General features: G+C 42.2%; 1 protein-coding gene across 2 annotated transcripts in view; it reads left to right on the top strand.

The window, feature by feature from the left end:
- LOC139762742 (uncharacterized) overlaps positions 1 to 24,680 on the top strand; it is a 531,126-nt gene that overhangs the window by 147,956 nt on the left and 358,490 nt on the right. The gene's annotated exons all lie outside the window — the stretch shown is intronic.

A 24,680-nucleotide genomic window follows, 5' to 3' on the forward strand; every position in this document is an offset into this window, starting at 1 on the left:
GTCCAGGATATAAACTACTGTTCAGGAAATGAACTATTGCACAGGACATGAACTACCATCCAGGACATGAATTACCATACAGGATATGTACTACCGTCCAGGACATGAACTATTGTACAGGACATGTACTGCCGTCCAGGACATGTACTGCCGCCCAGGACATGATCTACTGTCCAGGACATGAACTTTGGACTGTGGATGTGTCCGTAATGACGACTGCCATGTTTGGTTAGCTGCCCGCTACAGAGCCAACAATAATTTTTTTTCTTTTTTCTGGGGCTGTAAAGGCTTAATTATCCCTGTTGGAGGTTTCCTCAGCCGTTTTCTCAAAGGTTAAAAGTTATTGCTCTTCACGTTCACTAAGCGGAATCACAACACTTCATTAACGAAGAAATTGTCATAGATTTCAGAAGTCATTAAATAAAGTTAGATGGATTTTGATGTGGGAACTCATGAGTTGTACATGTGGCAGGGTCATGCTCGCCAACGGCTGTACAAAAGCCTGGATTTTGAAATACGGACGGCACATCTTGTATCTATCATCCGCAAGTTCTCATAAGCATCATGATTAGAGTTAGATGGACAAGATTTTAATATAATGTACGGAAAATGATCCTCACTACTGTTGTAGGTATAGATAATCAGTCTCGGGGTCGAATCCGGGATGGGTAGCCTGATTACATATGTATGTATGTATGTATGTATGTATATACAGAGAGGCTGGTGTTACTGCACTTTGCCTGCTCCAGGTTATACTGTGAGTGAAAAGTAACCTTTGCTAGGCTGTGGAGTATGATCTCTTTAGAGAATTCCTCACTACAAAGGAGTTAACATATACCTGCTGCTGGAAGTAACGCAGCCATGGGCTTCAGAAGCCTTAAGAAAGGTATTCAGTAACACTAGGAGTCTTTTATAGATGTTGGTCTTGGAATAATTATAAATAACACGCACAGGTCCAGTTGTGATGTGGACGTCAGCATTCGTGATTTCCCTGCTGGATATATCCATCATGTAGGGTTGTCCAGCTGTCAGGCGGAGACGGGATTTTTTATCGTCTCGTCTTTTGCTGGTTTATACGAGTTCTTGTCGCGGTTTTATATATATATATATATATATATATATATATATATATATATATATATATATATATATATATCATCCCTGGGGATAGGGGAGAAAGAATACTTCCCACGTATTCCCTGCGTGTCTTAGAAGGCGACTAAAAGGGGAGGGAGCGGGTGGCTGGAAATCCTCCCCTCTCATTTTTTTCAATTTTCCAAAAGAAGGAACAGAGAAGGGGGCCAGGTGAGGATATTCCCTCAAAGGCCCAGTCCTCTGTTCCTAATGCTACCTCGATGATGCGGGAAATGGCGAATAGTACGAAAGAAAAGAAATATATGTATATATATATATATATATATATATATATATATATATATATATATATATATAATTTTTTTTTTTTTTTTTTTTGCTTTGTCGCTGTCTCCCGCGTTTGCGAGGTAGCGTAAGGAAACAGACGAAAGAAAATGGCCCAACCCACCCCCATACACATGTATATACATACGTCCACACACGCAAATATACATACCTACACAGCTTTCCATGGTTTACCCCAGACGCTTCACATGCCTTGATTCAATCCACGGACAGCACGTCAACCCCGGTACACCACATCGATCCAATTCACTCTATTCCTTGCCCTCCTTTCACCCTCCTGCATGTTCAGGCCCCGATCACACAAAATCTTTTTCACTCCATCTTTCCACCTCCAATTTGGTCTCCCTCTTCTCCTCGTTCCCTCCACCTCCGACACATATATCCTCTTGGTCAATCTTTCCTCACTCATTCTCTCCATGTGCCCAAAGCATTTCAAAACACCCTCTTCTGCTCTCTCAACCACGCTCTTTTTATTTCCACACATCTCTCTTACAGTTACGTTACTTAGTCGATCAAACCACCTCACACCACACATTGTCCTCAAACATCTCATTTCCAGCACATCCATCCTCCTGCGCACAACTCTATCCATAGCCCACGCCTCGCAACCATACAACATTGTTGGAACCACTATTCCTTCAAACATACCCATTTTTGCTTTCCGAGATAATGTTCTCGACTTCCACACATTCTTCAAGGCCCCCAGAATTTTCGCCCCCTCCCCCACCCTATGAACCACTTCCGCTTCCATGGTTCCATCCGCTGCCAGATCCACTCCCAGATATCTAAAACACTTCACTTCCTCCAGTTTTTCTCCATTCAAACTCACCACCCAATTGACTTGACCCTCAACCCTACTGTACCTAATAACCTTGCTCTTATTCACATTTACTCTTAACTTTCTTCTTCCACACACTTTTCCAAACTCAGTCACCAGCTTCTGCAGTTTCTCACATGAATCAGCCACCAGCGCTGTATCATCAGCGAACAACAACTGACTCACTTCCCAAGCTCTCTCATCCCCAACAGACTTCATACTTGCCCCTCTTTCCAAAACTCTTGCATTTACCTCCCTAACAACCCCATCCATAAACAAATTAAACAACCATGGAGACATCACACACCCCTGCCGCAAACCTACATTCACTGAGAACCAATCACTTTCCTCTCTTCCTACACGTACACATGCCTTACATCCTCGATAAAAACTTTTCACTGCTTCTAACAACTTTCCTCCCACACCATATATTCTTAATACCTTCCACAGAGCATCTCTATCAACTCTATCATATGCCTTCTCCAGATCCATAAATGCTACATACAAATCCATTTGCTTTTCTAAGTATTTCTCACATACATTCTTCAAAGCAAACACCTGATCCACACATCCTCTACCACTTCTGAAACCAAACTGCTCTTCCCCAATCTGATGCTCTGTACATGCCTTCACCCTCTCAATCAATACCCTCCCATATAATTTACCAGGAATACTCAACAAACTTATACCTCTGTAATTTGAGCATTCACTCTTATCCCCTTTGCCTTTGTACAATGGCACTATGCACGCATTCCGCCAATCTTCAGGCACCTCACCATGAGTCATACATACATTAAATAACCTTACCAACCAGTCAACAATACAGTCACCCCCTTTTTTAATAAATTCCACTGCAATACCATCCAAACCTGCTGCCTTGCCGGCTTTCATCTTCTGCAAAGCTTTCACTACCTCTTCTCTGTTTACCAAATCATTTTCCCTAACCCTCTCACTTTGCACACCACCTCGACCAAAACACCCTATATCTGCCACTCTATCATCAAACACATTCAACAAACCTTCAAAATACTCACTCCATCTCCTTCTCACATCACCACTACTTGTTATCACCTCCCCATTTGCGCCCTTCACTGAAGTTCCCATTTGCTCCCTTGTCTTACGCACTTTATTTACCTCCTTCCAGAACATCTTTTTATTCTCCCTAAAATTTAATGATACTCTCTCACCCCAACTCTCATTTGCCCTTTTTTTCACCTCTTGCACCTTTCTCTTGACCTCCTGTCTCTTTCTTTTATACATCTCCCACTCAATTGCATTTTTTCCCTGCAAAAATCGTCCAAATGCCTCTCTCTTCTCTTTCACTAATACTCTTACTTCTTCATCCCACCACTCACTACCCTTTCTAATCAACCCACCTCCCACTCTTCTCATGCCACTAGCATCTTTTGCGCAATCCATCACTGATTCCCTAAATACATCCCATTCCTCCCCCACTCCCCTTGCTTCCATTGTTCTCACCTTTTTCCATTCTATACTCAGTCTCTCCTGGTACTTCCTCACACAGGTCTCCTTCTCAAGCTCACTTACTCTCACCACCCTCTTCACCCCAACATTCACTCTTCTTTTCTGAAAACCCATACAAATCTTCACCTTAGCCTCCACAAGATAATGATCAGACATCCCTCCAGTTGCACCTCTCAGCACATTAACATCCAAAAGTCTCTCTTTCGCACGCCTGTCAATTAACACGTAATCCAATAACGCTCTCTGGCCATCTCTCCTACTTACATAAGTATACTTATGTATATCTCGCTTTTTAAACCAGGTATTCCCAATCATCAGTCTTCCCATCAGGGAGCGGGGGGCCAGACGGGAGCGGGGGGCCAGAAATCCTCCCCTCCTTGTATTAACTTTCTAAAATGGGAAACAGAAGAAGGAGTCACGCGGGGAGTGCTCATCCTCCTCGAAGGCTCAGAGTGGGGTGCCTAAATGTGTGTGGATGTAACCAAGATGTGAAAAAAGGAGAGATAGGTAGAATGTTTGAGGAAAGGAACCTGGATGTTTTGGCTCTGAGTGAAACGAAGCTCAAGGGTAAAGGGGAAGAGTGGTTTGGGAATGTCTAGGGAGTAAAGTCAGGGGTTAGTGAGAGGACAAGAGCAAGGGAAGGAGTAGCAATACTCCTGAAACAGGAGTTGTGGGAGTATGTGATAGAGTGTAAGAAAGTAAATTCTCGATTAATATGGGTAAAACTGAAAGTTGATGGAGAGAGGTGGGTGATTATTGGTGCATATGCACCTGGGCATGAGAAGAAAGATCAAGAGAGGCAAGTGTTTTGGGAGCAGCTGAATCAGTGTGTTAGTGGTTTTGATGCACGAGACCGGGTTATAGTGATGGGTGATTTGAATGCAAAGGTGAGTAATGTGGCAGTTGAGGGAATAATTGGTATACATGGGGTGTTCAGTGTTGTAAATGGAAATGGTGAAGAGCTTGTAGATTTATGTGCTGATGATTAATATATATATATATATATATATATATATATATATATATATATATATATATATATATATATATATATATATATATATATATATACACACACACACACACACATATATATATATATATATATATATATATATATATATATATATATATATATATATATATATATATATATATATATATATATATATATGAAACCGCACTGCTCTTCCCCAATCTGATGCTCTGTACATGCCTTCACCCTCTCAATCAATACCCTCCCATATAATTTACCAGGAATACTCAACAAACTTATACCTCTGTAATTTGAGCATTCACTCTTGGGGAAGAGCAGTGCGGTTTCAGAAGTGGTAGAGGATGTGTGGATCAGGTGTTTGCTTTGAAGAATGTATGTGAGAAATACTTAGAAAAGCAAATGGATTTGGATGTAGCATTTATGGATCTGGAGAAGGCATATGATAGAGTTGATAGAGATGCTCTGTGGAAGGTATTAAGAATATATGGTGTGGGAGGCAAGTTGTTAGAAGCAGTGAAAAGTTTTTATCGAGGATGTAAGGCATGTGTACGTGTAGGAAGAGAGGAAAGTGATTGGTTCTCAGTGAATGTAGGTTTGCGGCAGGGGTGTGTGATGTCTCCATGGTTGTTTAATTTGTTTATGGATGGGGTTGTTAGGGAGGTAAATGCAAGAGTCCTGGAAAGAGGGGCAAGTATGAAGTCTGTTGGGGATGAGAGAGCTTGGGAAGTGAGTCAGTTGTTGTTCGCTGATGATACAGCGCTGGTGGCTGATTCATGTGAGAAACTGCAGAAGCTGGTGACTGAGTTTGGTAAAGTGTGTGGAAGAAGAAAGTTAAGAGTAAATGTGAATAAGAGCAAGGTTATTAGGTACAGTAGGGTTGAGGGTCAAGTCAATTGGGAGGTGAGTTTGAATGGAGAAAAACTGGAGGAAGTGAAGTGTTTTAGATATCTGGGAGTGGATCTGTCAGCGGATGGAACCATGGAAGCGGAAGTGGATCATAGGGTGGGGGAGGGGGCGAAAATTTTGGGAGCCTTGAAAAATGTGTGGAAGTCGAGAACATTATCTCGGAAAGCAAAAATGGGTATGTTTGAAGGAATAGTGGTTCCAACAATGTTGTATGGTTGCGAGGCGTGGGCTATGGATAGAGTTGTGCGCAGGAGGATGGATGTGCTGGAAATGAGATGTTTGAGGACAATGTGTGGTGTGAGGTGGTTTGATCGAGTAAGTAACGTAAGGGTAAGAGAGATGTGTGGAAATAAAAAGAGCGTGGTTGAGAGAGCAGAAGAGGGTGTTTTGAAATGGTTTGGGCACATGGAGAGAATGAGTGAGGAAAGATTGACCAAGAGGATATATGTGTCGGAGGTGGAGGGAACGAGGAGAAGAGGGAGACCAAATTGGAGGTGGAAAGATGGAGTGAAAAAGATTTTGTGTGATCGGGGCCTGAACATGCAGGAGGGTGAAAGGAGGGCAAGGAATAGAGTGAATTGGAGCGATGTGGTATACAGGGGTTGACGTGCTGTCAGTGGATTGAATCAAGGCATGTGAAGCGTCTGGGGTAAACCATGGAAAGCTGTGTAGGTATGTATATTTGCGTGTGTGGACGTGTGTATGTACGTGTGTATGGGGGTTGGGCCATTTCTTTCGTCTGTTTCCTCGCGCTACCTCGCAAACGCGGGAGACAGCGACAAAGTATAAAAAAAAAAAAAAAAAAAAAAAAAAAAAAAATATATATATATATATATATATATATGTGTGTGTGTGGATGTAACCAAGATGTGAAAAAAGGAGAGATAGGTAGTATGTTTGAGGAAAGGAACCTGGATGTTTTGGCTCTAAGTGAAACGAAGCTCAAGGGTAAAGGGGAAGAGTGGTTTGGGAATGTCTTGGGAGTAAAGTCAGGGGTTAGTGAGAGGACAAGAGCAAGGGAAGGAGTAGCAGTACTCCTGAAACAGGAGTTGTGGGAGTATGTGATAGAATGTAAGAAAGTAAATTCTCGATTAATATGGGTAAAACTGAAAGTTGATGGAGAGAGATGGTTGATTATTGGTGCATATGCACCTGGGCATGTGAAGAAAGATCATGAGAGGCAATTGTTTTGGGAGCAGCTGAATGAGTGTGTTAGTGGTTTTGATGCACGAGACCGGGTTATAGTGATGGGTGATTTGAATGCAAAGGTGAGTAATGTGGCAGTTGAGGGAATAATTGGTATACATGGGGTGTTCAGTGTTGTAAATGGAAATGGTGAAGAGCTTGTAGATTTATGTGCTGAAAAAGGACTGATGATTGGGAATACCTGGTTTAAAAAGCGAGATATACATAAGTATACTTATGTAAGTAGGAGAGATGGCCAGAGAGCGTTATTGGATTACGTGTTAATTGACAGGCGCGCGAAAGAGAGACTTTTGGATGTTAATGTGCTGAGAGGTGCAACTGGAGGGATGTCTGATCATTATCTAGTGGAGGCTTAGGTGAAGATTTGTATGGATTTTCAGAAAAGAAGAGAGAATGGTGGGGTGAAGAGGGTGGTGAGAGTAGGTGAGCTTGAGAAGGAGACTTGTGTGAGGAAGTACCAGGAGAGACTGAGTACAGAATGGAAAAAGGTGAGAACAATGGAAGTAAGGGGAGTGGGGGAGGAATGGAATGTATTTAGGGAATCAGTGATGGATTGCGCAAAAGATGCTTGTGGCATGAGAAGAGTGGGAGGTGGGTTGATTAGAAAGGGTAGTGAGTGGTGGGATGAAGAAGTAAGAGTATTAGTGAAAGAGAAGAGAGAGGCATTTGGACGATTTTTGCAGGGAAAAAATGCAATTGAGTGGGAGATGTATAAAAGAAAGAGACAGGAGGTCAAGAGAAATGTGCAAGAGGTGAAAAAAAGGGCAAATGAGAGTTGAGGTGAGAGAGTATCATTAAATTTTAGGGAGAATAAAAAGATGTTCTGGAAGGAGGTAAATAAAGTGCGTAAGACAAGGGAGCAAATGGGAACTTCAGTGAAGGGTGCAAATGGGGAGGTGATAACAAGTAGTGGTGATGTGAGAAGGAGATGGAGTGAGTATTTTGAAGGTTTGTTGAATGTGTTTGATGATAGAGTGGCAGATATAGGGTGTTTTGGTCGAGGTGGTGTGCAAAGTGAGAGTGTTAGGGAAAATGATTTGGTAAACAGAGAAGAGGTAGTAAAAGCTTTGCGGAAGATGAAAGCCGGCAAGGCAGCAGGTTTGGACGGTATTGCAGTGGAATTTATTAAAAGAGGGGGTGACTGTATTGTTGACTGGTTGGTAAGTTTATTTAATGTATGTATGACTCATGGTGAGGTGCCTGAGGATTGGCGGAATGCGTGCATAGTGCCATTGTACAGAGGAAAAGGGGATAAGAGTGAGTGCTCAAATTACAGAGGTATAAGTTTGTTGAGTATTCCTGGTAAATTATATGGGAGGGTATTGATTGAGAGGGTGAAGGCATGTACAGAGCATCAGATTGGGGAAGAGTAGTGTGGTTTTAGAAGTTGTAGAGGATGTGTGGATCAGGTGTTTGCTTTGAAGAATGTATGTGAGAAATACTTAGAAAAGCAAATGGATTTGTATGTAGCATTTATGGATCTGGAGAAGGCATATGATAGAGTTGATAGAGATGCTCTGTGGAAGGTATTAAGAATATATGGTGTGGGAGGTAAGTTGTTAGAAGCAGTGAAAAGTTTTTATCGAGGATGTAAGGCATGTGTACGTGTAGGAAGAGAGGAAAGTGATTGGTTCTCAGTGAATGTAGGTTTGCGGCAGGGGTGTGTGATGTGTCCATGGTTGTTTAATTTGTTTATGGAGGGGGTTGTTAGGGAGGTGAATGCAAGAGTTTTGGAAAGAGGGGGAAGTATGAAGTCTGTTGGGGATGAGAGAGCTTGGGAAGTGAGTCAGTTGTTGTTCGCTGATGATACAGCGCTGGTGGCTGATTCATGTGAGAAACTGCAGAAGCTGGTGACTGAGTTTGGTAAAGTGTGTGAAAGAAGAAAGTTAAGAGTAAATGTGAATAAGAGCAAGGTTATTAGGTACAGTAGGGTTGAGGGTCAAGTCAATTGGGAGGTGAGTTTGAATGGAGAAAAACTGGAGGAAGTGAAGTGTTTTAGATATCTGGGAGTGGATCTGGCAGCGGATGGAACCATGGAAGCGGAAGTGGATCATAGGGTGGGGGAGGGGGCGAAAATTCTGGGAGCCTTGAAGAATGTGTGGAAGTCGAGACCATTATCTCGGAAAGCAAAAATGGGTATGTTTGAAGGAATAGTGGTTCCAACAATTGTGTATGGTTGCGAGGCGTGGGCTATGGATAGGGTTGTGCGCAGGAGGATGGATGTGCTGGAAATGAGATGTTTGAGGACAATGTGTGGTGTGAGGTGGTTTGATCGAGTAAGTAACGTAAGGGTAAGAGAGATGTGTGGAAATAAAAAGAGCGTGGTTGAGAAAGCAGAAGAGGGTGTTTTGAAATGGTTTGGGCACATGGAGAGAATGAGTGAGGAAAGATTGACCAAGAGGATATATGTGTCGGAGGTGGAGGGAACAAGGAGAAGACGGAGACCAAATTGGAGGTGGAAAGATGGAATGAAAAAGATTTTGTGTGATTGGGGCCTGAACATGCAGGAGGGTGAAAGGAGGGCAAGGAATAGAGTGAATTGGATGGATGTGGTATACCGGGGTTGACGTGCTGTCAGTGGATTGAATCAAGGCATGTGAAGCGTCTGGGGTAAACCATGGAAAGCTGTGTAGGTATTTATATTTGCGTGTGTGGACGTATGTATATACATGTGTATGGGGGTGGGTTGGGCCATTTCTTTCGTCTGTTTCCTTGCGCTACCTCGCAAGCGCGGGAGACAGCGAGAAAAAAAAAAAAATATATATATATATATATATATATATATATATATATATATATATATATACACGTATGTATATATATATATATATATATATTTATATATATATATATATATATATATATATATATATATGAAAAAATTTTCCAAATTTTCCAATTTTCCAAAGGAAGGAACAGAGAAGGCGACCGGGTGAGGATGTTTCCTCAGAGGCCCAGTCCTCTGTTGTTAACGCTACCTCGCTGACGCAGGAAATGGCGAATAGTATGAAAGAAAAAACGAATTATATATATATATATATATATATATATATATATATATATATATATATATATATATATATATATATATACATATATATATATATATATATATATATATATACGTGTATATATATACGTATATATATATATATATATATATATATATATATATATATATATATATATATATATATATATATATATATATATATATATATACACATACATAATCATTATTATCAAATTTTAGGGAAAGTAAAAAGATGTATTGGAAGGAGGTAAATAAAGTGCGTAGGACAAGGGAAGAAATGGGAACAGTGAAGGGAGCTAATGGGTAGGTGATAACAAGTAGTTCTGATGTGAGAATGGAGTGAGTATTTTCAAGGGATGTTGAATCTGTTTGATGATAGAGTGGCAGATATAGGGTGTTTTGGTCGAGGTGGTGTGCAAAGTGAGAGGGTTCGGGAAAACGATTTGGTAAACAGAGAAGAGGTTGTAAAAGCTTTGCGGAAGATGAAAGCCGGCAAGGCAGCGGGTTTGGATGGTATTGCAGTGGAATTTATTAAAAAAGGGGGTGACTGTATTGTTGACTGGTTGGTAAGGTTATTTAATATATGTATGATTCATGTTGAGGTGCCTGAGGATTAGCGGAATGCTTGCATAGTGCCATTGTACAAAGGCAAAGGGGACAAAGGTGAGTGCTCAAATTATAGAGGTATAAGTTTGTTGAGTATTCCTGGTAAATTATATGGGAGGGTATTGATTGAGAGGGTGAAAGCATGTACAGAGCATCAGATTTGGGAAGAGCAGTGTGGTTTCAGAAGTGGTAGAGGATGTGTGGATCAGGTGTTTGCTTTGAGGAATGTATGTGAGAAATACTTAGAAAAGCAAATGAATTTGTATATAGCATTTATGGATCTGGAGAAGGCATATGATAGAGTTGATAGAGATGCTCTGTGGAAGGTATTAAGAATATATGGTGTGGGAGGTAAGTTGTTAGAAGCAGTGAAAAGTTTTTATCGAGGATGTAAGGCATGTGTACGTGTAGGAAGAGAGGAAAGTGATTGGTTCTCAGTGAATGTAGGTTTGCGGCTGGGGTGTGTGATGTCTCCATGGTTGTTTAATTTGTTTATGGATGGGGTTGTTAGGGAGGTGAATGGAAGAGTTTTGGAAAGAGGGGCAAGCATGCAATCTGTCGTGGATGAGAGAGCTTGGGAAGTGAGTTAGTTGTTGTTCGCTGATGATACAGCGCTGGTGGCTGATTCATGTGAGAAACTGCAGAAGCTGGTGACTGAGTTAGGTAAAGTGCGTGAAAGAAGAAAGATGAGAGTAAATGTGTATAAGAGCAAGGTTATTAGGTATAGTAGGGTTGAGGGTCAAGTCATTTGGGAGGTAAGTTTGAATGGAGAAAAACTGGAGGAAGTGAAGTTTTATAGATATCAGGGAGTGGATTTGGGAGCGGATGGAAGCATGGAAGCGGAAGTGAATCATAGGGTGGGGGAGGGGGCGAAAATTCTGGGAGCCTTGAAGAATGTGTGGAAGTCGAGAACATTATCGCGGAAAGCAAAAATGTGTATGTTTGAAGGAATAGTGGTTCCAACAATGTTGTATGGTTGCGAGGCGTGGGCTATGGATAGAGTTGTGCGCAGGAGGGTGGATGTGCTGGAAATGCAATGTTTGAGGACAATATGTGGTGTGAGGTGGTTTGATCGATTAAGTAATGTAAGGGTAAGAGAGATGTGTGGTAATAAAAAGAGTGTGGTTTAGAGAGCAGAAGGGGGTTTTCTGAAATGGTTTGGTTACATGGAGAGAATAAGTGAAGAAAGGTTGACAAAGAGGATATATGTGTCAGAGGTGGAGGGAACGAGGAAAAGTGGGAGACCAAATTGGAGGTGGAAAGATGGAGTGAAAAAGATTTTGAGTGATCGGGCCCTGAACATGCAGGAGGGTGAAAGGCGTGCAAGTAATAGAGTGAATTGGAACGATGTGGTATACCGGGGTCGACATGCTGTCAATGGATTAAACCAGGGCATGTGAAGCGTCAGGTGTAAACCATGGAAAGTTGTGTGGAGCTTGGATGTGGAAAGGGAGTTGTGGTTTCGGTGCACTATTACATGACAGCTAGAGACTGAGTGTGAACGAATGTGGCCTTTATTGTCTTTTCGTATCGCTACCTCGCATACATGAGGGGGGGAGGGGGTTGTTATTTCATGTGTGGCGAGGTGGCGATGGGAATGAATAAAGGCAGATAGTATGAATTATGTACATGTCTATACATGTATATGACAGTGTGTGTATATATATATGTATACCTTGAGATGTTTACGTATGTATATTTGCGTGTGTGGACGTGCATGCATATACATGTGCATGTGGGTGGGTTGGGCCATTCTTTCGTCTGTTTCCTTGCGCTACCTCGCTAACGCGGGAGACAGCGACAAAGCAAAATAAATAGACAATATATATATATATATATATATATATATATATATATATATATATATATATATATATATATATATATAACTTCAGTGAAGGGCGCAAATGGGGAGGTGATAACAAGTAGTGGTGATGTGAGAAGGAGATGGAGTGAGTATTTTGAAGGTTTGTTGAATGTGTTTGATGATAGAGTGGCAGATATAGGGTGTTTTGGTCGAGGTGGTGTGCAAAGTGAGAGGGTTAGGGAAAATGATTTGGTAAACAGAGAAGAGGTAGTGAAAGCTTTGCGGAAGATGAAAACCGGCAAGGCAGCAGGTTTGGATGGTATTGCAGTGGAATTTATTAAAAAAGGGGGTGACTGTATTGTGGACTGGTTGGTAAGGTTATTTAATGTATGTATGACTCATGGTGAGGTGCCTCAGGATTGGCGGAATGCGTGCATAGTGCCATTGTACAAAGGCAAAGGGGATAAGAGTGAGTGCTCAAATTACAGAGGTATAAGTTTGTTGAGTATTCCTGGTAAATTATATGGGAGGGTATTGATTGAGAGGGTGAAGGCATGTACAGAGCATCAGATCGGGGAAGAGCAGTGTGGTTTCAGAAGTGGTAGAGGATGTGTGGATCAGGTGTTTGCTTTGAAAAATGTATGTGAGAAATACTTAGAAAAGCAAATGGATTTGTATGTAGCATTAATGGATCTGGAGAAGGCATATGATAGAGTTGATAGAGATGCTCTGTGGAAGGTATTAAGAATATATGGTGTAGGAGGAAAGTTGTTAGAAGCAGTGAAAAGTTTTTATCGAGGATGTAAGGCATGTGTACGTGTAGGAAGAGAGGAAAGTGATTGGTTCTCAGTGAATGTAGGTTTGCGGCAGGGGTGTGTGATGTGTCCATGGTTGTTTAATTTGTTTATGGATGGGGTTGTTAGGGGGGTAAATGCAAGAGTTTTGGAAAGAGGGGCAAGTATGAAGTCTGTTGGGGATGAGAGAGCTTGGGAAGTGAGTCAGTTGTTGTTCGCTGATGATACAGCGCTGGTGGCTGATTCATGTTAGAAACTGCAGAAGCTGGTGACTGAGTTTGGAAAAGTGTGTGGAAGAAGAAAGTTAAGAGTAAATGTGAATAAGAGCAAGGTTATTAGGTACAGTAGGGTTGAGGGTCAAGTCAATTGGGAGGTGAGTTTGAATGGAGAAAAACTGGAGGAAGTGAAGTGTTTTAGATATCAGGGAGTGGATCTGGCAGCGGATGGAACCATGGAAGCGGAAGTGGATCATAGGGTGGGGGAGGGGGCGAAAATTCTGGGGGCCTTGAAGAATGTGTGGAAGTCGAGAACATTATCTCGGAAAGCAAAAATGGGTATGTTTGAAGGAATAGTGGTTCCAACAATGTTGTATGGTTGTGAGGCGTGGGCTATGGATAGAGTTGTGCGCAGGAGGATGGATGTGCTGGAAATGAGATGTTTGAGGACAATGTGTGGTGTGAGGTGGTTTGATCGAGTGAGGAACGTAAGGGTAAGAGAGATGTGTGGAAATAAAAAGAGCGTGGTTGAGAGAGCAGAAGAGGGTGTTTTGAAGTGGTTTGGGCACATGGAGAGAATGAGTGAGGAAAGATTGACCAAGAGGATATATGTGTCGGAGTTGGAGGGAACGAGGAGAAGAGGGAGACCAAAGGAAACAGACGAAAGAAATGGCCCAACCCCCCTCCCCATACACATGTACATACACACGTCCACACACGCAAATATACATACCTACACAGCTTTCCATGGTTTACCCCAGACGCTTCACATGCCTTGATTCACTCCACTGACAGCACGTCAACCCCTGTATACCACATCGCTCCAATTCACTCTATTCCTTGCCCTCCTTACACCCTCCTGCATGTTCAGGCCCCGATCACACAAAATCTTTTTCACTCCATCTTTCCACCTCCAATTTGGTCTCCCTCTTCTCCTCGTTCCCTCCACCTCCGACACATATATCCTCTTGGTCAATCTTTCCTCACTCATTCTCTCCATGTGCCCAAAGCATTTCAAAACACCCTCTTCTGCTCTCTCAACCACGCTCTTTTTATTTCCACACATCTCTCTTACCCTTACGTTACTTACTCGATCAAACCACCTCACACCACACATTGTCCTCAAACATCTCATTTCCAGCACATCCATCCTCCTGCGCACAACTCTATCCATAGCCCACGCCTCGCAACCATACAACATTGTTGGAACCACTATTCCTTCAAACATACCCATTTTTGCTTTCCGAGATAATGTTCTCGACTTCCACACATTTTTCAAGGCTCCCAAAATTTTCGCCCCCTCCCCCACCCTATGATCCACTTCCGCTTCCATGGTTCCATCCGCTGACAGATCCACTCCCAGATATCTAAAACACTTCACTTCCTCCAGTTTTTCTCCATTCAAACTCACCTCCCAATTGACTTGACCCTCAACCCTACTGTACCTAATAACCTTGCTCTTATTCACATTTACTCTTAACTTTCTTCTTCCACACACTTTACCAAACTCAGTCACCAGCTTCTGCAGTTTCTCACATGAATCAGCCACCAGCGCTGTATCATCAGCGAACAACAACTGACTCACTTCCCAAGCTCTCTCATCCCAAACAGACTTCATACTTGCCCCTCTTTCCAGGACTCTTGCATTTACCTCCCTAACAACCCCATCCATAAACAAATTAAACAACCATGGAGACATCACACACCCCTGCCGCAAACCTACATTCACTGAGAACCAATCACTTTCCTCTCTTCCTACACGTACACATGCCTTACATCCTCGATAAAAACTTTTCACTGCTTCTAACAACTTTCCTCTCACACCATATATTCTTAATACCTTCCACAGAGCATCTCTATCAACTCTATCATATGCCTTCTCCAGATCCATAAATGCTACATACAAATCCATTTGCTTTTCTAAGTATTTCTCACATACATTCTTCAAAGCAAACACCTGATCCACACATCCTCTACCATATATATACCATATATATATATATATATATATATATATATATATATATATATATATATATATATATATATATATATATATATGTATATATATATATATGTTTATATATGAAATAATAATAATGATAATAATGATAATAATGATGATGATAATAAGAATAATAATGATAATAATAATGATAATAATAATGATAATAATGTTCTGGAAGGAGGTAAATAAAGTGCGTAAGACAAGGGAGCAAATGGGAACTTAATTGAAGGGCGCAAATCGGGAGGTGATAACAAGTAGTGGTGATGTGAGAAGGAGATGGAATGAGTATTTTGAAGGTTTGTTGAATGTGTTTGATGATAGAGTGGCAGATATAGGGTGTTTTGGTCGAGGTGGTGTGCAAAGTGAGAGGGTTAGGGAAAATGATTTGGTAAACAGAGAAGAGGTAGTAAAAGCTTTGCGGAAGATGAAAGCCGGCAAGGCAGTGGTTTGGATGGTATTGCAGTGGAATTTATTAAAAAAGGGGGTGACTGTATTGTTGACTGGTTGGTAAGGTTATTTAATGTATGTATGACTCATGGTGAGGTGCCTGAGGATTGGCGGAATGCGTGCATAGTGCCATTGTACAAAGGCAAAGGGGATAAGAGTGAGTGCTCAAATTACAGAGGTATAAGTTTGTTGAGTATTCCTGGTAAATTATGTGGGAGGATATTGATTGAGAGGGTGAAGGCATGTACAGAGCATCAGATTGGGGAAGAGCAGTGTGGTTTCAGAAGTGGTAGAGGATGTGTGGATCAGGTGTTTGCTTTGAAGAATGTATGTGAGAAATACTTAGAAAAGCAAATGGATTTGTATGTAGCATTTATGGATCTGGAGAAGGCATATGATAGAGTTGATAGAGATGCTCTGTGGAAGGTATTAAGAATATATGGTGTGGGAGGTAAGTTGTTAGAAGCAGTGAAAAGTTTTTATCGAGGATGTAAGGCATGTGTACGTGTAGGAAGAGAGGAAAGTGATTGGTTCTCAGTGAATGTAGGTTTGCGGCAGGGGTGTGTGATGTCTCCATGGTTGTTTAATTTGTTTATGGATGGGGTTGTTAGGGAGGTGAATGCAAGAGTTTTGGAAAGAGGGGGAAGTATGAAGTCTGTTGGGGATGAGAGAGCTTGGGAAGTGAGTCAGTTGTTGTTCGCTGATGATACAGCGCTGGTGGCTGATTCATGTGAGAAACTGCAGAAGCTGGTGACTGAGTTTGGTAAAGTGTGTGAAAGAAGAAAGTTAAGAGTAAATGCGAATAAGAGCAAGGTTATTAGGTACAGTAGGGTTGAGGGTCAAGTCAATTGGGAGGTGAGTTTGAATGGAGAAAAACTGGAGGAAGTGAAGTGTTTTAGATATATGGGAGTGGATCTGGCAGCGGATGGAAGCATGGAAGCGGAAGTGGATCATAGGGTGGGGAGGGGGCGAAAATTTTGGGAGCCTTGAAGAATGTGTGGAAGTCGAGAACATTATCTCGGAAAGCAAAAATGGGTATGTTTGAAGGAATAGTGGTTCCAACAATGTTGTATGGTTGCCAGGCGTGGGCTATGGATAGAGTTGTGCGCAGGAGGATGGATGTGCTGGAAATGAGATGTTTGAGGACAATATATGGTGTGAGGTGGTTTGATCGAGTAAGTAACGTAAGGGTATGAGAGATGTGTGGAAATAAAAAGAGCGTGGTTGAGAGAGCAGAAGAGGGTGTTTTGAAATGTTTCGGGCACATGGAGAGAATGAGTGAGGAAAGATTGACCAAGAGAATATATGTGTCGGAGGTGGAGGGAACGAGGAGAAGAGGGAGACCAAATTGGAGGTGGAAAGATGGAGTGAAAAAGATTTTGTGTGATCGGGGCCTGAACATGCAGGAGGGTGAAAGGAGGGCAAGGAATAGAGTGATTTGGAGCGATGTGGTATACCGGGGTTGACGTGCTGGCAGTGGATTGAATCAAGGAATGTGAAGCGTCTGGGGTAAACCATGGAAAGCTGTGTAGGTATGTATATTTGCGTGTGTGGACGTATGTATATACATGTGTGTGGGGGTGGGTGGGCCATTTCTTTCGTCTGTTTCCTTGCGCTACCTCGCAAACGCGGGAGACAGCGACAAAGAAAAAAAAAAATAATAATAATAATAATAATAATAATAATAAATAATAATAATAATAATATTAATAATGATAATAACACTACTACTAATAATAGTGATCATTTTGATAAGGATAATGATGATAATGATAATAACGGCCAATTGATGTGAAAGAGTCTCAGTGTTACCAAGGACCATTCTAAGTGCTCCCACAACTACTTCTAAGAACAAGAAAAGGAAGTCTCAGACAAGACTGCACTGCCAGTGATATAGCCTCAACAAGGTGACTTTTCAATCGCGGTGTAACCTCCAGCAGGTGGAGTTTGCATCCATTATTTACTCACTGATTCATCTCTTGAGACTTGTACAAGACTTACATCACTGGACAGCAGTTGAGGTGGAGGCGCCCTGCTTCATTAACCAGCTGTGGTCTGGGAGAAGACGTGAAAGACATTAGATTAAAAGCATGAATGTAAGTTAATCAGTTGAATCCTTATACAAGAGTAAAGCTCTGCGAGGTTTTGTGGGATAGCCAGACTGCCTTATCCTGGAAAGAAGAAGATTGTTCAGTAGTATAACTTGTAGACAGACAAACAGACGGACAGAAAGATAATACGTAACTTGCGATCAAGATAGCCGGAAGAGCTCTTGCCTTAGGAGGAAGTTAGCCAGGGCGTTTCTGGTCTGCTTGAAAGATAGTGAATTTCTTCCTTCCACTTTCGCTAGTATAGTACAGGAATTTATACTGACTTCTGTTGAGATTTATGAAGATTCGTTTGTGTTTGTACGTTTGTTTGTAGGCGTGCATATTTTTTTTTTTTTTTTGTGTGTGTGTGTGTGTGTGTGTGTGTGTGTGTGTGTGTGTGTGTGTGTATGATTACTGTTTGCGTATAACGGAAAGATCCCTCGTGTTGCCCTGTCTCTTAACTCCGTGTATATGTATCATGTCTTTACTCCTGTGTATGTATGCACGTATACCTGAGGGGAGGATGGCCACCTGGGTTGGGTATGGGCCGACTACCTCACCCAGGATTCGAACCCATGCTGGCCCAACGCCGGGCGGGCTCTTGCGTGACTCACGGTCAGTAAGGTTAACCCCACAGAGGTCTGTCTTCACGTGGTAGCAATTGGGTGTTCGTGCGGACCCCTAGGGCTCCGTCTTGAACGTGTGTGAGCACCGGAGTGTTCACGTCACTTTGGTTCGTTTTGTCGAATATTGTTATTCCTGGGGACGTGAAATTATTGGATTTTCTACATAGATGGAAAGCCTCCGTGACAGGAGTGTTTCTCATATAAATCTTACACGTTTTTACATAAACAAAGAGACCTAACATATCCATTTTGTCATTTTGATTATCCGTGAGAAAATGCCGTGGAAGAACGCGGATCCGAACAACTCAATTTACCATCCGTGAACTATTCACCAATGTATTGAACATGAACGCCAAGGAATTCGAGGAACCAGAGATTATAGATGGCGGGATAGAACACCATCGTCTCATATTTTTAGGTTCTTCTAAAATATCACGTCACTCTTGTTGATAATCCACGATGAAAACATTCATTAGGGAGTGAGGCAGTAGGTAATGGTATGAAATTTGCCTAGAGAAAATGCCACTACTTAGGAACGAATGAATGAGGCGGGGAGCCCGTTATCTTTATATCATGCAGAAAAAAAGAAAGATTGTAGATACTAAGGCTGCATACTTGCGAAAGACGCTGAGATCTTAGAGTAAGGACCTTGTGTACGTGTGGGAAAAGTCTTCAAGGTGGAGAGCGAAGTATGGTGGAGGAAGCAGTAGTACGAAGTGGGTCGTTGGTGTTGGAACTTTGCTAAATGAAGACCGCATGAGTGAGGGAGGAGGAGGAGACGGCCGAGTGTGTCAGGTTCGAGGGCACACAACAGTTAATGAAAATATCAGGCACGTACGTACGTCACGACTCACCCCCAATAAAATCAGACAAAGGTGGAGGTAGGATGGTCTCCAGGAGCAGCCTGGTGGTGAGGCCTGGCAGTGGCCGGTACCTCACGTCGTGGAAACGAAAAGTGATGGGTTTAGTGTTTTCACTAGGTAAATCACGTGGCTTCCGTCCTCCATGGCAACGCTGTTGTGGGAGAAAGTCTAGTTCTTTCCCTTCTTTCTTCTTTCTTTCAGTGAGAGTTCCGTGTTCATTTTCCATCATAGTCTCAGACTTTAGAGTAAATCCTGAGTCCTTTAGTCTCTACTTTCGTTTTTCCTCTCGTTTTCCTTTCATTGTAACGTTGCTGAGAGCAACGTTTCTCCTTTACACTCATGTCTCCATCTACAGAGCTTACGAATTTAGGATGCTATTACTCTCCTCCAGCAGATAATATCGATATAGACGGTCAGGGTTTCTATTACCTGTCTTTCCTATACACCCTAATGGTCTTCGCAAAGCGAACTCATCCCTCAAGAACTTTATAACGAAACCAAGAAGCTGAATCGTCCAGTGGTCTTCGAGCTTTGCTCGTGAGTCTCTGACCAAGGCTTGGTGGGTTCACGTGAAGTTGGGTCAGTGATCTTAAGTGTTGGGAGAAAATGATCTACATCTGTCTCTGGGAGGTCAACCACCTGGTTTTGGTTCCTAATGTCTTATCCCTCGTCTTTGATTTAAAAAAACAAATTGTGTCTCTTGAACTGCATGTTTTGAAAAACTGTCATTCTAAGAAATGAAAAATTTGTCATAAAAGGTTCCTAAATTCTAAATGCATCCGTCGAGACAACGTTATTTGATATTTCTTCATTTTGTATATGTCTTTCATATAGCTCATTACCATGCTTTGATACTTTTTATTATCATTTTTGTATATTTTTGTGTCTGTATGTTAGAGTTGCTATTTGAGTCATTGATCTGTTTATGTACAAGAGAACCACCCGAGAATGTGACTGGAGCTATCATCTTGATGTTCATCTTAGCGACAGAGATGTTTGCCTTACTACTAACACCATCAAAGACTTCATTGTTCGAGGCACCGTTTATCTGAGCCAGAGACTTGTGACGTTAGCGGCTCCACACACAACGTTGCAAGGCCCGCCAGCTTGCCTGCCTGCCCACCCGACACACTGACTGACTAACTGACTGACTTTCCGTTAATCTGGGGCCTTGACGGCATCCACCACCAGCACCACCACCCCTCGTGCCCACTGACCCTACCGTGACTTCAGCAACGTCTCTTCATCTCAGCCAGCAGCGACAACTCCTTCGTCAGTAGTAGTGTGGTCAACAGTGCTGCAGAAGGAGGCATGTAGTGTTACCGTCATTAGTAGTGCTGTGGTTAGAATTAAGAGTTTGCACTAGAATAAAAGCAAGAGCAATAAGCTCTGCTCTGTCAATAGAGTGGTGACGTGCGGATCGAGGCAGCAGCAGCGCAAGAATCACAGCAGTGCCGTGCGTGAGGCAGCAGAGGTGACCAGGGCGCCTGCCTTCTGGCGAGGCAGTGGCTCATAATCCCCTCAGCATTACTCCACTCACCATCTTTGTTACAGAGGGTGCGAAGCTTGAGGATTTGCGTTGAAAGTGGATGTGGTCAATAAGCTCTATCCTGCAGCTTGTTTAGCAGACACTAGTAAACGGTATGATGTAACAGTGTATAGAAAGAAGTATTTGATCAGGTGTACAGTGCTTGCATGAGTCTAGAATGAAACTCAATAGTCGAAGATCTCGTCCTCAACACTCCTCTCTGTTCTGTGTTCAGCAGGATGCCATTGGCTCTTTGTTGATGCTCTCGTTTACTTAGTTGCTAATGACTTACTTGCTACTGGAAAGTGGTGTTGGTGGTGCTAATATCCATTCGCTGCTCGTTATCAGAGTTCATAATACTTACGAACAACATAATCTTCTTTTCGTAAAGAATGAAAGCATCTATGTATACACTTCAGTTTTAGGGAGTTGTGAAAATACAGAAATGAAAGTTCTCAGTTGTTGAGTTTCCATAATGAAAATAGTCATTGGTTCATTTCAGTAATCTATCTTACCAGTAACATATCTTCGTATAATCTGACGCATGTGACTTGATTAGTAATCCTTTTTTGGACAAGTATTCCTCTACTTCTCTGATGTTGTCTTGATGAACAGCGGTCAGTGTAGCGAGCATCACGTTTCATCTGAAGTGGACGTTTTTGTTTACATTACGAATGATCAGCTGGACAGTGAATGCAGCAGTTTAGTAAAAACGAAACAATTGAGTGTAATTTGTTATATGAAAAGAATCTTACGAGGCAGAAAGGTCAAGTGGATTAAGACCTTTCGCTGTGTCGCCTGAGAGGAGGCAGGGTGATGATGATGATGAGGAGGAGGAGGAGGAGGAGGAGTGTTACGACAGACTTGGATGGGTGGTGTTAGGTGGGGACTAGTCTGCTGGACGGGGCCGGGTGTCACACATCACACTGGACCCCTCTAGAAAAACTGCAGGAATTATGACAAGAAAAATGGCTTCTTGAGATAATACTGGGAGGAGAGAAATTCTGTAGGACTGGTGATAATAAGAAGAAAGAATACCAGGATTGATTCTTGAATGTAATGTTTCCCTTTCAGAAAGGAGAGTGAGAGGTGAGAAGGACAGGGACCTGGTTGTAGTGGTAGCTGTGCGGAGGCGCACTCCTGCCATCGTGAATTAGAGTTTTTGGAGTTAAAGTTTTTATGAAAATTTCGCCACACGACATAGCCTAGAGGCTGGTGTTGCTGCTGTTGTTGCTGCAGCTTCGGGATGTCATCAGCTTTGTGACAGTGTCCGCGGATGCGGAACAGAAAACAAGTAAACAAGGTTTGATGAACTCTTTAAAGGTATTCATGAGTGTACACATATCCACTGCATATTTAGACACATCACTGATGAGCAAAACTTTGAAGATTCTGCGAATTACAAGAAAAAGAAAAACAAAAGTAGAATCGTGCTGCTACTGTATGTTGTATTGCTGAGAGATATGTCGTGTCCAGTGTTGTTCAAGAGAAATTACAGGAACACGAGTGAAAACTAACCACAAAGGAAATTTAGAGACAAAGACAAAGATGGAGAAAGTGATGACGAGGGAAAAGATTTAGTGAGATGACAATACGTGACTAAGACCTCTTTCACACTATCCGGTTTCCTGCCGTGGCCGTCTACGGCCCGGCGCCGTGAACTTCAGACGACTGAATACTCCTTTGGAGGCCTTCACACGGTGCGTTCACGGCGAATCTGCCGACCCAGCGCCGGATGCACGCACGGCGACTCGCTGGCTCCGTCCGGTCTCTGGCTAGCCACGGGACCGGACGAAGCCAGTCGACTGAACTTAGAATCACTTTCGACGAAAAGCTTATGATAACACAAGGAGAAACCTTTATATTGGTTCTAAGGTCAATATTCTCATTCCTTCTGGGCAAGAAATATTCAAATATTGTCTCAGTTCCACCCAGTGGCAACTTTACAGTATTCTCATGATTCTGAAATGCATTATCTAGCTTTAGGCTCGTTCAGTTTATCGTCTCAGAATCTTAATTCTCTTTGTATCAATAGAGATCACCTTGCTAGGAGCTATTCCACCGCCGTCCACTCACTTGTTGTTAAAGACTATCACAATAACCAAGATATCCAATGTCTTTGGATATCTTCACTTGTTAGACATGACCATGTTGACAACCTTGCTCAGGCTCTGTTGTACTTCCAAACCCTCCCACCGGTGTAGGACCAACTACAGCCATAGACCGCACCATCCTTAGCACAGCAGCCTGTAATGACTAAGAATTTCAGTATAGGTGCTGAAAGACGTGGTAGGTTCAGCATTAAGCAGTGTGATGGTTATATTGGCCAAAGACACATCAGTATGAGAAGCATCGAAACTGTACCGTACAGTGTATACTGTTATTACCAGTATACGTGTAGGTTACGTCTTGCAAGTCACAGGAAAGTCTGACCTCCGAGTATTCCAAGTGTCGTGTTATTCACTGTCCGAAAATCGATGATTTTTAGCCTCATATGTATTCATTATGCCACACCCAAAGTTTGCTATGCCCCTAGTTATGCCTTGTACCCTGTCGCTATGTATCCTGTGATTTATAGACACTGTATTCGGCTGCCCTCTGACCTGCCAGGATATTTCATATGTGCTATTAAAGGAAAAATGTCCTGAATGTGTAGTAAGATGGTGGAGGGATGTAAGTGTTAGAAAGTGTGGAAGTAAGAAATAGAGTTGATGCAGCTATAGAGAGATCGTCTCTACAGTGCTACAGTAGTCTTATCCACTCCAGTAGAAGTACTGCTTATACATATAAGGATGGCTTCATCTTCACCTCTCTCTTACCCACTGTGAAACATTAGTCTTCCACTGTATCAACTCAACAATGATCACTTCAACCATCCCTATTCGTCCGCCGTGATGTTACCTTCTCCCTCTCTGTTTTGTAGATAGCATTTCGGCCTCTGCTCTCGTGAGCTGTAGTCGTATATCACCTGACACTCAGGCTTAGATGCATGGCACACGTCTGCCTGATGCTTCCCACATGTATTATGTAACGACCTATCAGACGAGGAAAGACTTGTGTTAGCTCTCTCTCTCCTCGAACAGGAAAGTTGTGGATTTATTTACCATCTAATGCCGTTCGCTCCTCCTACAACCTTTCCATCGTTAAGATCAGGTCCTCAAACATCTAAGGAGCTATGATTATGGTATAATGTCATTATAGTAGTATAATACAATATTGATATTATAGCTAATTTTTCTTGTGGTAAAGTTTTCTTTCGTACGAGGTGACCAATGATTATAGCATAGTCCTGACCATGGCGTATCGGTCATTACAATAAAAGAAAAAAAAACATTGCTGTCAACATCCAGAGAAAGCTGCTTGTGAAAGAATGTTGGAGTAGTTTGCAGTCCATTCTCCTGGTTGTTAGTATTTTTTTATGAAAGCTGAGACGGCACGGGCAGCTGAGACCCTAATCAAGGACATCTCATTAACACTGTATATATATACACTAGCCTGAGCCAGGTACCTATTCATCGACAAACCCCCTAGTGGTGGATGTACAGCTGAGTTAACTGTGGACCGACTGCCGCAACCATGAATGATGACAATCACAATAACAGTTGTTGTGCCCTTGCCAACTATGATCCCTGCCTAGATACAATCATGTACTTGGGACATTGCTATGCACATGGACAGAACATTTCATTGTAAATTGATGACGTCGGAGAAGCACGTACATGCTTTGAATTTGTATTTGCTTGACATACACCCAAATATTTTGTACAGGATTCCTGGACGATGTTCTCAAAGTATATCTTCATCAACGAAT

This window comes from Panulirus ornatus, chromosome 3, assembly GCF_036320965.1.
Source record: "Panulirus ornatus isolate Po-2019 chromosome 3, ASM3632096v1, whole genome shotgun sequence".
Classification (NCBI taxonomy): Eukaryota; Metazoa; Arthropoda; class Malacostraca; order Decapoda; family Palinuridae; genus Panulirus; species Panulirus ornatus.